This window comes from Cricetulus griseus, chromosome 5 (genome assembly GCF_003668045.3).
Source record: "Cricetulus griseus strain 17A/GY chromosome 5, alternate assembly CriGri-PICRH-1.0, whole genome shotgun sequence".
NCBI lineage: Eukaryota > Metazoa > Chordata > Mammalia > Rodentia > Cricetidae > Cricetulus > Cricetulus griseus.
Genome location: NC_048598.1, coordinates 143,664,071 through 143,679,443, shown reverse-complemented (window position 1 = coordinate 143,679,443; position 15,373 = coordinate 143,664,071).

Here is a 15,373-nt window from a genome sequence, read left to right as displayed (position 1 = left end):
GTGTGTGTGTGTCTGTCTGTCTGTCTGTCTGTCTGTCTGTCTCTCTATCTCACTCACTCTAAATCTTTCAATTTTGACCTCTCAAGGTCAGGCCTGCTGCAGTCCTTCTGAGCTCTATCCAAGGCATGGCACTGCCCTTCAGAAGAGGAGGAGTGCACTAGATTCACAGGAAGAACGATAAAACTGATTCTTATCAGATAAAACCTAAGACTGGGTTTTGTCAGAAGCAGTTTTTCTGCTTGAAAGGAAATTGGAAATCTTTTCCAGAATACATGACTTTCAGCAAAGTTTCTTAGTTCTACCATGACATACAAAAAATGATTCCTTAAGTTTTCAAAAATAAGATGTATTATCCTCGGCATTATATAATTGCTACCACACCACCACCAACTCCTCCACCCACTCTTGTCGTCTTTGTCATCATCGCTGGCTTTCTTTTCCCTCCCTCTTGTCCGTAAGCAGTAGACCACCTGTTGTTTGAGTATGGGGTTGCCTGGACATATGGATGCACTCTGAGACCCAGCCTTTCTTTGGGTGCCTAAATATACTGATGAGAAGGAGTTGTTCTAGTCAGGTTTCTCCAGAAAACAGAAGCCATGGTATGTACACAGAAGAAGAGAAAGGGTTTATTGAGAGCTTTGATCCCTTAATCATAACAACTGAGAAGTCCTGTGGTAAGTGATCTGAAAGGTTAAAAATCCAAAGTGGCTGAGAGCATAGCTCAGTTCCATTTCAAATGCCTGAGAACCAGGGAAGCCAATGATGGAGTTCTCAGAACAAGGATGAAGACCACCAAAGCCTAGGAGGACACTAGCAGGAGTTCCAGAGCCAATAATTACAGAACCAGGAGTTGTGGGTCCCGAGGCCAGCGAGAAAGGGTGGCCTATGAGAGCATGAATTTGTCCCTCTCTGTGTTTTTGCTCCATTTGTCCCCAGCTGATTGTGTGATGCCCACTCACAAAAGGGCAGCTCTTCTCCGGTCCACTAACCCAAAGGCCAATCTCCCTCAGCAACATCTTCACATACACACTGGGAGAAGCCCAATCGTCCTGCCCTCTCAAATACCAAACCACCCCGGTTTCCCTGTCAGCAGACACAACGCAGGTCCCATTCCTACCAACAAATAGAGAACAGTCCATGCTTTCCTGGCTATCTAGGTATTCTCAATCCTGTCAAGGAGATACCCAAAATAAGCCCTCATAGGAACAATGGCCATTGACTTGGTTTTGTTTGTTTGTTTGTTTGTTTGTTTAGTCTTACATGCTCAGGAAGACTTGACAACAAACTGACCCACCCCTTCCCACCCCTCAATGCTACCTTAGCAGGTTCTGCTGGGTCCAGAAACAGCTTCTTCCCATCACATTATATTCAAATGGCATTGTATCATTATTAAATTGAACTCCCTCTATGCCTCATGGAGGGAAAGGGGTGGAAGAAAGAAAGAGGGGAGGGAGGGAAAGAAGTCAATATACCTGTGTCTATGGTGATAACAGACTGCATTCAAATTCCTCAGCATCCCTGAATACATCACATATTTAGAACAGTATCACACACATCTGTAAAATGTTCATTTCTTCTATGAAATTTCCAGCTGGAGACCCAGTTCTTGCTTGCTGGAGAGACAGCCATCCCACCTGCACCAACCAATGTCTGTGCCTGCTTAGTTTCCTTTCACAAAGATCTCAAAGTTCATAGTTATGCTCCATAAATAAAATATTATTGGGGTTCATTAAGCTTTTAAGAAGAAAGGACTCTCCAGCTGCTTTTTTTTCCTGGAATTAATTAGCTTTCCCAACAATGTGTAATCTGTGGAGTTCAGTCTACGAGGTATGCCATATTAGTCCCTATGGAGCTGTTACATTTCATGTGTTAGGTCAGTGTTTGACTACTCAGAGTTCTGCAAAATTAAAAAGATAAAATCGACTTAGTACATTTTTGTTAACCCAGAAGAATCAAATGACCCCCACTCAACAAAAAGGAAATTGTGCCAGGTGCTAAAAACTAGCAACTACAAAGGGCTAAGGAATTCATGGATTTGGGGAGAACCTGAAACCACTAGTTGACTAAACCAGCATAATCCCTAACAACAATTTAAACATTTGTCATTATACCTACAGATAAGTGTAGTCTTCACCCTCACCAAGGAAATTTCTCTTTGCAACAAATAGAAACCATTACACAAAACCACAGCCAATCACAAGGCAGAGTTGTGGAGCTCAATCCCAATGGATGCATCTAAGCACCTAAGACTCAGAGAGCATTGTGGAACTGAGGGTGGAAAGATCGTAAGAGCCACAGAATCAGGGATTTTGCTGTGTGACTGTGTCTCCTAGGAACATCAAACTCACAAAGTCTCATCAACATGATTTCCTGCACAAACCAACAGACATGCCAAAGTGAGTAGGGAAAAGCCCACAAGGCCTCATCCTTCACAAAGCACTGCAGGGATATAAGAAGTGGTGAGAGAGGGAGAAATGGTCTTCCCCAGTGAAGAACATACCAATTGGTTTTCCAATACCAAATGGTCAGCCCTGAAAACATATAAGTAACATTACACAGACTGAGAAAGTTCTATTTAGTAATGTATATGCACATACATATACATGTGTGCATGCAATAACAATTAACGAAAATAGAGGTCATGAATGTGAAAGAGAGCAAGCAGGGGTATATAGAAGGACTTAGAAGAGGAAAGGGAAAGGAGACAAGCAATTACAATCTCAAAATTTTTTTAAGGTTTAAAAAGAATCAAGCAAATTCTTTGCCTGTGACTGAATTAAGACACACTGTACAATCAATGACAACATCAGAACAATGTATCATCATACTGATTTAATTCTGTACATAATAAAGCAGGCAATGTTTGTTTAATGCATCTTGTGGGCTGGGGATGATTCTAAATTATTATCTATAGCATCTCATTTACCCTCGGAATAACTCTAGGAGGCAGGTGTTGCTGAGGGTGATGTAATGTGAGCCGAAAAGCTTGGAGAGCTGTCCTCTGTCATACACATAGTGGGTGGCAAAATCGGGCTCAGGAAAAGTAACACCTCCCAGTTGCCAGTTAGCTGTAGTCAAAGATTCCTTGGCTGAAACCTTAAGTGATGGTGATGCCTGGAGTTCATAAACTGCAGGCAGGAGTGTCAACTGATACAACCTTTTTGGGAGATATTTATCAATTTTTATCAAAAGCCTTGTAATTGCAGAAATTGAGCATGCATGGAAATATGTGTTCAGCAATGCTACTTGAAGCAATGTAAATAAAAAGCCAAAAACAAAATTATTTGTGTTACAACATTGGAGACTTGGTAAGGAAATAGTGATTGTATAATAATAATAAAGTTACTGTGCAGTCAACCAAAAATATGATTTAATTGTATATAAACATAAAGGGCTAGCCTAGTTTACTAAAAATGTGTTCTGAAACAGTGAAATACAATACTTTTACAGCATGTACCACACACTTTGATAGATACCTTTTAAAGCTCAGAATTATACAAGCTAAAATAATATAAAATACAATCTGCATTATTGTATTAAAAATTGTTCTCCATTATAATTACCTATAATTTTTTCACTTTTCCACATGACCATGTATTGTTTGTATTATGAAACAAACATTATTTCTTACATTTTTTAGATTTGATTTATTGTATTTTTAGTTATGTATGTGATGAAGGTACTGAGAGGTAAGGGTGTGAGTATCTGGGTACATGCACCTATGGAAGTGCAGTTTCCTCAAGAAGCCACAAGGGGATGTCCATTCTTTTGGAGCTGAAATTTCAGGCGTTATGAGCTACTTAATGTGGGTGCTGGGAATCACACTCAGATTCTCTACAAAAGTAATGTTATGTCTTCACAGGCAGGCCACCTCTCTAGCCGCCCAATTCTTCCCTCTTTTATAGTTGAAAATTTGCCAGGCAACGGTGGCGCACGCCTTTAATCCCAGCACTTTGGGAGGCAGAGGCAGATGGATTTTTGTGAGTTCAAGGCCGGCCTGGACTGCAGTGTGAGTTCCAATACAGCCAGGGCTACACAGAGAAATCCTGTCTCAAAAAAAAAAAAAAAAAACTTGTACTCCACCAAATAGAAAATAGATTTTTTTCATATATGTTCTGACTATGGCTCCCTCCTCCCCAACAACTCCAAGATCCTGCCCCACCTTCCCACTCATCCAAATCACCTAGGTCTTGGTCTGTCTCATTAGAAAACAAACAGGCAGAGAGAGAGAGAGAGAGAGAGAGAGAGAGAGAGAGAGAGAGAGAGAGAGAGAGAGAGAGAGAGGAGGGAAGAAAATAAAAATGTAATAATAAAAATAAGATTTAAAAAACCATGAATAGGACAAAACAAATGAATAGAAAAAGGACCAAAGAAAAAGTACAAGAAACACATATAAACACAGAGACACACACACATATAATAACACAAAATAGACAACTATAATATATAAGCAAAAGGGCTGGAGAGATGGCTCAGCGGTTAAGAGCACTGCCTGTTCTTCCAAAGGTCCTGAGTTCAATTCCCAGCAACCACATGGTGGCTCACAACCATCTGTAATGAGATTTGGTGCCCTCTACTGGCCTGCAGGCAACATGCAGGCTGAACACTGTACACATAATAAAAATAAATAAATCTTTAAAATATATATATATATATATATATATATATATATATATATATATTATAGCAAAAGACCTATAGGTAGGGAAAAATGTCCAGCCAAAGCATTATGAGACAAGAAAAACTCCAAAAATAGCACTGAGCTTCTTTTGTGTTGGCCATGTTTTGTGCTGTGTTACCACTGGACATGGAACCTGACCTTAAGAATGGTTTGTATCTGGTCCCTGGAGAAGGGGAAAGGGTCAGGATCCCCTGCACAAATTGAGAGCACGGGAAGAGGCGGGAGGGAGCTACGACAATGAGAAGGGAAGAAGAGGAAGGATGTAGAAGTCATGCAGGAGCAGAAAGGTTGAGTCAGGGGAAGAATAGAAGAAAGGGTATGTGATAAGTAGGGTTTTAGTTGGGGAGGTGGTAGGGGAGGAGGGGAGGGAGAAGGAAACTAGGATTGTCATGTAAAACCATCTTGTTTCTAATTCAAATCTTAAAAAATTATTAAAAATAAATGAATAAAACATATTCACGCCCCCCCAAAAAAAAGAATGGTTTGTATCACCAGTAAAACTTCATTGGAGAACACTAATTTTCATTTGTGAGTGGTTACCAATTGGAGATACCATCTTAGTTAGGGATGTGGGCTTGTGTCCAACTCTCTCTCAGCATTGGGACCCCATCAGACCTGAGCCTGTGCAGGAAGGCCTTGTTTCCTTGATATCCTCTGCCCCTCTGGCTCTTACACTCTTTCTGCCTCTCTTCTACAGGGTTCCCTGAGCTGTGATGGAATAGGAATTGATGGAGGTATCCCATTTAGGAGTGAATATCCCAAGGTCTCTCAATGTTCACATTGTCCAGCTGTGGGTTTCTGTATTTGTTCTCTAGTGATGACCGAGAAAGACACTGATCTATGAGTATAGCAGAAGTCATTGGGAGTCATTTTGTTGCCTTACTACGTTCCATTAGTGGAACAGTAGTATTTAGTTTGCCTCTATGGGACCCTGGCCTACCTAGTCTCAGGTTCTTGGCCACCTGAGCTGTTCCTTCTCGTGAACAAAGTCAAATTCAATCAGATGTTGCTTGATTAGTCTCACAAGATTTGTACCACTATTGCACCAACATATCATGCATGCAGGTCATCATTGTAGATCGACAGGTTTGTAGCTGGGTTGGGGTTTACCTTTCTCTAAGGCAGAGTACCTTCTAGTACTAGGAACACTAGTCACTGGGGTGAAGGCTGTGGGTAGGCACCAGCTTGACTTGATGCTCAATGAGTTATGCAGGTGTTGTCTTCAATAATATAGCCTTACCATTAGGCTGTGGAGAGCTATAGCCTTGGCAACAGTCTAGGTTTTTTAAGGGTTCCCATAGGGCCATTTTGGCCAACAACTTGATTATATGTCATCGATTTCTGGTACTGGAAGTTTCATTTAGCTACAAAAAATGTCCAGTTGGGACTCTATCTCTCTATCTTTCCTGTTATTTAGCCATTCCTCTGTTGATGGACATCTAGGCTGTTTCTGATTTCCACCTATTATTAATAAGGCAGCAATGAACATGTTTGACCAGGTGTCTCTGTAGTAGGATGGAGAGTTTTTTGAGTAAATGTCCAAGAGCAGTGTAGCTGGATTTTGAAGTAGATTCATGCTCATCTTCTTGAAGAAATGCCACAGTTTTCCAAAGTGGGTGTACAAGTTTGCACTCCCACCAGCAATGGATGAGTGTTCCCCTTGCTCCACATCCTCACCAGCGTAAGCTGTCACTTGTGTTATTGATCTTGGCCATACTCATAGGTATAAGATTAAATCTCAAAGTAATTTTGATTGCATTTCCCTGATAACTAAGGATGTTGGATATTTCTTTAAGTGCTTCTCAGCCATTTGTGTTTACTCTTTTGAGCATATGCCACTTAGATCTGTACCCCATTTTTAATTGAGTTATTTTCTTGATGTCCAGTTTTGGAGGTTATTTTTTTATTTTTGTTTTGTTTTTAGTTCTTTATATGTTTTGGATATTAGCCCACTATCATATATATATACTTGGGAAACTCTTTTTCCATTCTTTAGCTGCTGCTTTGTCTGAATTATGGTATCATTTGCCTTACAGAAGCTTTTCAGTTTCATGAGGTCCCCTTTATTGTTTATCTTAGTGCCTGTGCTATTTATGTTTTGTTCAGAAATTCCTTTCCTGTACCAATGCATTCAAGACTCTTCCAGCTTTCTCTTCTATCAGATTCAGTGTTCCTGGATTTATGTTGAAATCTTTGGAGTTGTGCTTTGTGCAGGATGGTAAGTATGAATCTATTTGCTTTCCTCTACATGCAGACATCCAGTTTGACCAGCACCATTTGAAGATGCTAACTTTTTTCCAGTGTGTATTTCTGGCTTTTTAATCAAAAATCAGATGTCCACAAGTCTGGACATAAAGAATTTATGTCTATGTCTTCAATTCAATTCCTTTGATCAACTTTGTCTTTGTATGCCAATACCACGCTATTTTTATTTCTATAGCTCTTTAGTATAATGTGAAGCCAGGAAAGGTGATAACTTCAGTAGTCCTTTTGTTATTTAGGGGGTTTTAGCTATCCTAGATTTTTTGTGTTTCCATATGAAGCAGAAAATTGTCCTTTAAAGTTCTGCAAAGAATTTTATTGGAATTTTGTCAGGGATAGCATTGAATCTATAGATTGCTTTTGGCCGGATGGCCAGTTTTACATAAATCTTACTGATCCATGAGCATGGGAGATCTTTCCATCTTCAGATATCTTCTTCAATTTGTCTTCAATGTCTTAAAATTCATTATACAAGTCTTTCACTTGCTTAGGTAGAGGCACCCCAAGATATTTTTGAGGCTATTGTGAATGGCATTCTTCCCTAATTTTTTTCTAAAACTATTTTAATATTTGTATAGAGGAATGCTACTGATTTTTTTAGGTTTATTTTTTATCCTGCTACTTTGATGAAATTGTTTATCAGCTGTAGGAATTCCCTGGTGGAATTTTTAGGATCACTTATATATACTATTATACCATCTTAAATAAAAATAGTTTGACTTCTTCCTTTTCAATTTGTATCCCCTTGATCTCCATCAGTTGTCTTATTGCTCTAGCTAAGACTTCAAGAATATGTTGGATAGATATGGAGAAAGTGGACAGCCTTGTCTTGTTCCTTAATTTAGTGGAAATGCATGGAATTTATCTTCCTTTAAGTTGATATCGGCTATGAGCTTGCTGTAAATCACCCTCTTATTTTAAGATATATCCCTTGATCCCTAGTTTCTCTGGTACTTTTATCATGAAAAGGTGCTAGATTTTTGTCAAAGGCCTTTTCTGCATCTAGTGAGATGACCCTATGGTCTTTTTTCTTTCAGCCGTCTTATATTTGAATTGCATTTATTGATTTATGTATGTTGAACTATTTCTGCTCTCTGGAATGAAGCCTACTTAATGGTGGATGATCTTTTCATGTATTCTTGGATTCAGTTTGCAAGTATTTTATTGAAAATTTTTGAATCTATGTTTATAAGAGAAATTGGTCTGTAAGTTTCTTTCTTTGATGGTTCATTGTATGCTTTAGGTATCAGGGTAACTGTGGCCTCATAAAAAATGTTGTTCCTTCTGTTTCCATTTTGGGAAATAATTTGAGGAGTATTGGTCTTAACTCTTCTTTGATATTCTGGTAGAATATGTGCTGAAACCATTTGGCCCTGGGCTTTCTTTGGCTGGGAGAGTTTTAATGACGACTTCTATTTCACTAGAGGTTATAGGTCTGTTTACATGGCTTACCTGATCTCGATTTAACTTTTATAAAGTATCTTATTCCTACTTTTAATGTGCTCAATAGTAAGAGTACACATGTGTACTGCTCTTGTAGAGTTGGGTTCCCAATTCCCATAGGATGTAACTCAGCTCTAGGGCATTTGATGTCTTCTTTTGGCCTCTGCAGGCACTATACTCATGCACCCTTAATATTTATTAAAATATTTTAATAAATAATAGCTAGTGAGAATACATGCTATCTCTTTTATTTTTGTTTTACATTTTGAAACTGGCTTTCACTATGTCATTCAAATTGGCCTTGAACTCATCAAAAAATCCAAGTGGCTTCAAGTTTATGGCCCAGGTTTGTCAATCTCCCAAGTGCTAAGATCCAAGGTAAGTACCACAATGCTCAGTTTCTTATTGAATTATTTTTTTTGTAATGCTGGGTTTTGAACCAAGGGCTTCAAATGTGCATGCCCTACAAATGCTCTACCACTGAGTTATATACCCAGTCCATAGCAGCTCTTAAATGAGACCCCACCTTTGTGAAAGACTCTACAATAAACTTGGCATCATCTATGAATGCTAGCTTAAGGATAAATTTTATTTTTTATTAATCTGTATTTTTTTGTTGTAAGCTGCTTTTATAGTTAGCCAGTGCTGTAGTACCTGTACTCAGGAGGCTAAGACAAAAGAATCCTGCAAGTCTGAAACCAACATCATCTACATACCAAGTTCCTAATAGATAAGTCTGTGTTTGAGTTCCTGTTTCAAAAGGATAATAATAATAATAAATTCTGTAAACTATTAATGAAATATATAGAAAATGGAGTTCAAGCCGGGCGTTGGTGGCGCACGCCTTTAATCCCAGCACTCGGGAGGCAGAGGCAGGCGGATCTCTGTGAGTTCGAGACCAGCCTGGTCTACAAGAGCTAGTTCCAGGACAGCCTCCAAAGCCACAGAGAAACCCTGTCTCGAAAAACCAAAAAAAAAAAAAAAAAAAAAAAAAAAAGAAAATGGAGTTCAAAATTAGAAATTTGGTTATTTCATTCTAATAAAATTTACAATAAATCTGTCTATCTTTAAAGTAAGACATAGCCAGGTGGTGGTGCACGTCTTTAATCCCAGCACTTAGGAGGCAGAGGCAAGCAGATCTCTGTGACAAGGCCACTGACAGGGACAGAAACAGCCTGGTCTACAAGAGCTAGTTCCAGGACAGCCTCCAAAGCCACAGAGAAACCCTGTCTTGAAAAAAACAATAAAAAATTTAAAAAAATAAAAGTAAGACATAAATATCCACAAGCTTCTATAAAATTAGACTTAATATAGACTTTGGGTCTAGTTAATTTTGGCGTGTGCTGCTGGTTTTATTTGTAATGTTTTTATAAAAGATTATAAAATTTAAAAACTAGAAATAGCACACAATGAAAGTATGGAAAGTACAGAGAAGAGCCAATTCTAAGAGAAATTCCCACAAAAAGCCATGTGTTTCCTGATTTTATCCAGACTAGACAGAATAATCAATTCTTTCTAACCACTTGATTAAATGATTAAAGAGCTGAAGATGTCCAGATACTGAAAGCTTCACCCACTTAAGATTAATGTGTCTCCTTACCAGAAGGAGGCCATTTCTAAAATAATAAGCGGAAACCAACAGCGGCCATACAGCACAGCATTGTTGTCACGCAAGCAAAGTAGAGAAGGACTTGAAGGAAAACCTTTGTGTTATGTGGTTTGGAAACTGAGACTACAGTTTTTCTACAAAATGGAGGGCGGGGAGTGGGAGGAGAGGGGAGGGGACAGGAGAGAAGAGGAAGGGAGGGGAAAAAGAAAAGGCAGGATATGTCCCTGCAGAAATCCACAGGCATGATGACACAAAGCACAGTGTGCCTCTGGAACCAAATGGTGACCTGCTTGTGAGCCAGGCAAGGCAGAGCTGATGAGAACAAGGCCACTGACAGGGACAGAAACAGCAGCAGAGTGGCCTTGTTCCTGTCAGTGGTTGTAAAGGGATGTGCTTTATACCCACCAGGCTAAATATCACAATAAAGTCACTGTAGGAAAAGTATGCTGTGTTCTTTTCCATATAAATGTTCGCTTGGACCTCTGTCTCATTAGCTGGTTTCAGCTAGGAATTTCACTATATTAAGAGATAATTGTGGAGTCAATAGTGAGAGTGTTAGTTCTTCCCGTTGGCAGACAGCCATGGGTGAAGGCTAAAAGCTACTAAGTTCCACCAGTCTCTTCTATGTGTGTATCATTAAAGTTACTCCATGGATATGCTTCTTAGATGCTTCTAGTAAATGCAAGTAGGAGAGGAGTTCCGTGTATACCACAGCACTCATGTGGAGGCCAGAGAACAACTCGCGAGCATATGTGTGCACACACATGCACGCACATAGGCACACACAACACAGATACACATGCAATAAATAAATGCAAATTTTCCAAGTTCAAATATGGGACTGGAGAGATGATTTGATGGTTAAGAGCACTTGTTGCTTTTCTAGAGGACACCCCTGGTAGCTCACAATCAGCTGTAACTCCAATCTAGGGGATCTGATGACCTCTTCTGCCCTCCTCCAGCACCAGGCACACATGTGATATACACATACACATGCAGTAATATTAAAACTATTTTCCTAAGAGCAAGTAGGAGAAAACCAAATTTTCCTCAGCAGAGACAGCATCCAGCTGCAAGGGTCAGATCCCTGACTCTCCGGAGAGGGAGCAGGCACTGACCCCTGAAGTCCACTGCAGAGTCTGGGTGCACTGATGAGCAGTCCCTTCTGTGCATACACTTTGCCTGTCTTGGTATGTGGCTTTCTTCCTCAAGGTCACAAAGTGCCCACTGCAAGTTCTATCTGGTATTAACTGTAGTTATTTAGATACAATGCTCCTAGGTTCAGAAACCTGTCTTTTTTGTTTCTTTGTTTGGTTCTGTTTTCTGTTTTTTTTTTTTCAGGTTTTTTTTTTCTTTTTTGTTTTACCGAGTTTTACTTTATAACTTAGACCGACCTCAAACTTAGTATCCTTCTACCTCAAATTCCCCTGTTGAGATTGCAGGTGTACATCATGGTGCCTCAGTCTATCTTTTAAAACCTCCTCTTCCATTCTTCCAGGGAAAAATTAGGCTCAAATTTAATGCCAATATTACTGATTATATCCATTTTCATCTACAGACATAGAATATCCACAGACATAGAACATATTTTCATTCTAGCCTAGCAGTAACAGCTTGCCAAAAACCACAGCTAGAAAGAGCAGAGCTGGGTTGACACCCAGATTATCTGAGGTTCAGACTCTCATGTTCTGGGTCCCTCCCTCAGATGGACTGTGGCAGCAAGCCATGATTTTAGGGAAACGTCTGTTACTCCCCAAAAAGCTGAGACTATTTCCAACAGGGCCAGAAGAGAAGAGGAAATAACACAGATTCAAATCAGTCTCTTAGGTTACAAAACTATTCATCTAATGTATTATTCATAAAAAAGATGTGTTATATATTTCATAAAGAACTAGAAAAGAGGAGTTCAAAGGTTCCTACCTCAACAAAATGAAAAATAGTCAAGGAAATGGAAATATCAATGCCTCTATTTGATCTTTACATATTTATGCATGTATGAAGCTACCACACTTGTGCCCCATGTATATGTATGATTGTTATATGTCCATTAAAAATAGTATTTCATAAAATAAAAACATTCTCTACAGTGTTATTTTCCAGATCCAGAAATCCTAAGCCATGGAGATGGAAAAACGTTAAAGAATAATATTAATTGCTAAATGCCTTTGTCTTAACTGTTAGATCTTCCCATAGGCTAAGTGCAAATGAACAAATGTTTGTCATCATCTTAGTTTAAACACAGCACTCATGTCACAACTTCAGGAAAGGCCTTTGATCACCACAGCCAAGCATGAATCACATGACTGCTAAACTGTCTTTTTCCTAAATAAACAGAATTTTCATAACATCACAGAGGAAAGAATAACCAAAAGCTCAAATAGAGTCACTGAGAGCTGATTGCATCTAAGGGGCCTAATCTCATACCTGAATAGGCTACTAGAGCTCTACTGGGAGCAAGTGGGTTACTGGGTGTGAGACTTGGAAAGAAGTATCTTATCTCAAGACAGACATCCCTCCCACTCCTTCACTCCCTCCCTCCATCCTCTCTGCCTCCCTCCTTCTTTGCCACCATGAACTGACTAGTCTCCTTTGCCATGAGGTTTGTGCCCTGCCACAGACCTAAGAGTAATTTGGATAACCATGAGCTAAATGAGCACTGCCTTTCTTTAATGTATCTTAGTATCTTGCCCACAAAATGCACAGAGAACATGATATGCTCTGGATATCAGTGACTGGAGTGAAAGGAGAGAAGTCCATCTGAGTCATGAGGACAAGAGTTCTCTACCCTTCCTTTTCGTGCCTACTGCCCCTGTAGCAGATTCTAATAAGAATGCTATGTGGGCTTTTAGCAATATTCCTGGAGCTACTTTGCTTTCTAAATGTCACTCCATCCCCCAAAACAACTGTGAGCTAAATTGTTACCCACAGTACTCTGTTGCAGAAAACTACCAAAATAAAAGTGCTCAATTCACCCCAGAGTGTGTAGGAAATCGTGGACAACATGATACTTTCATTTGGTGGAGTTCCCATGCACCGATCATACTGTGAGAGCAGACTGTGAAAATACCCAAAATGAAGATGCCTAAAAGGCAATCAGTCACTCAGCAGGTGCTATGGTGTTCTAGCTAAGAGAACAAGCTGGTCGAGACGCTTGGATATCAGAAAATAAACAGTGTGTGTGTGTGTGTGTGTGTGTGTGTGTGTGTGTGTGTGTGTGTGGTATTTGGAAGACTGTCAGAGTAGCAGTCTGCCTACTGAAGGATTTATCGATATACAAGGGCATTGTGGTATATTATACCACAATATCCCTCACAGAACAGGTGATATGCTTCAACCCTGGAGTCTGCTTTGTCAACGTGGAGCACAGGCGAGAGATGCCACTTTGACTGACTCATGTCATGGTCTGAGAACAATCTTCAGAATGATGGGTAGGTCTTTATTCTGTGTCTAAGACACAGGTTTGGAATTCTCAAAAATATGTTTTAAAAGCAACAAACACCAATAAGCTCCAAACACTGAGAAGAAACCTGGAGGTGGAAAACATGAATCATGTGAGCACTAAACCGAGGCTAAAAGCCCTTGCTGCTCTTCCAGAAGACCTGAGTTCAGTCCCCAACACCCTACTGCCTATAAATCCAGCTCCAAGGGATTGGATATCCTCTTCTTGCTTCCAAAGACACCCACACATTTGTACCATACGTGCACACAGACATATAAAAAACAGATTTTTTTCAAATATACTGATTAAAGCAATGACGTATACATCAACAGCTTTAGGAAGCTGGGAAGTGTTCAGACAAGATAGCTTCAAAAGTAAAAGACAAGGAGTGAAAGGGTTAAGCTCAAAGAATTTCTTGGACTTGTGCCTCTGGCCCTCTCCTCCTAGCACACCAGTGTAGATGAGAATGCGCACACTGCTGGGGAGCTGAACTGCAGGGGCTCTGCGCTCCAGGGCAAGGATAAGTGTAACACTGTGGTAGATTAAAACAGGGCATACAGTCAAATCTGCATGCTGAGTGGAGACTCCAGGCCCCTTCTCTCAGTCAATTCTGGGCATCCAGACTTATAACTCTCGAGAAGATTCAGTCAATGCCTTCTCCAGGCATAAGCAGCCTATGAATAAAGAATGATAGTACTATTTTAGACCAGTTCTTTATAAAGGCTTCTGCTATTTTGCATACGTATGAAAGCTCAGCTCCTGGAAGGCTAGATTAGTGCCCATAGTTCTACCCCATTGTAAGAAGCTTTGGCTATAATTAAGCATTCAATAAATGCTTGTTGAATTAAATTTCAGCAAGAAGATTCCTAGGGATGTAATATTATTTACTTTTTTTTCCCCACAGGGTTTTACTCTGTAGCCCAAGACCAGCCTGGCTTTACACTCATGACGCTCCTGGCTCAGCTTTTCAAGTGTTAGGATTACAGGTATGTGCCACAACAGTCCTCTATGCATGAAAGGACGTGAGTACGTGCGTGCATGCGTGCATGCATGCATGAGTGCATGCGTTCCTGCGAGTGTGTATGTGTGTAGGCCAGAGGTTAGCCACAGGTATCAACCCTCAGGGCCCCTACAGCTTGTTTTGGGGAACAGAATCTCTCACTGGCCAGATTCACACAGGGGGCTAGGCAGGCTGGCGGTCAACCCTCAGTATCTACCTCCTCAGTACTGGGATTGCAAGAGTGCATTGCCACACCCAGCTTTTACATGAGTGCTGGGAACTGAACTTAAGACCTCTTGTTTACCTGGCAAACACAGGCCCAGGCTTGTCTTGTCTTCTGTTGTCTTCTCTTGTCCTGTCTTGTCTTCTCTTCTCTTCTCAAGCCTGGATTTTGACTTTTGTTTTGTTTTTCTGGAACATGCAGGCCAGAGGATGCTGTGTATTGTGCTGTCATTCTCCACCTTCTTCCTCTGAGACAAGGTCTCTCACTGAACCTGGAGCTAGGCAGGCAGCCACCAAACCCCAACAATCCTCTTGTGTCCACCTTCATAACACTGAGACACAGCCATCTTCACAGTCACCCCCACACACACCGGCTTCTTCTCTGGGTGCTGGGATCTGAACTCAGTCCCTCAGGCTTGCACAGCAAGCTCATTATCCACTGAACCAGGTGTCCAGCTCCTAAAGTCTGAGTCTAATGAGCAAAACTGTTTGCTCAAAACTTACTAAGTTCAACCCAATCAAAACTGAGTATTTACTGTGATCACTGGCAACATGTAAGACAATCAAAAACTTCCTAAATCCAACTAAAACCCAAAACCCAACCAAAAGCAAGTATTTACTGTGATTGCTGGCAACATAAAAGCCAGTCCTTCCTTCTAAGCTCCCTACCATGTGGTATTTTGAAGCCTACTTCATATACTGTGATGGTGACAGAGG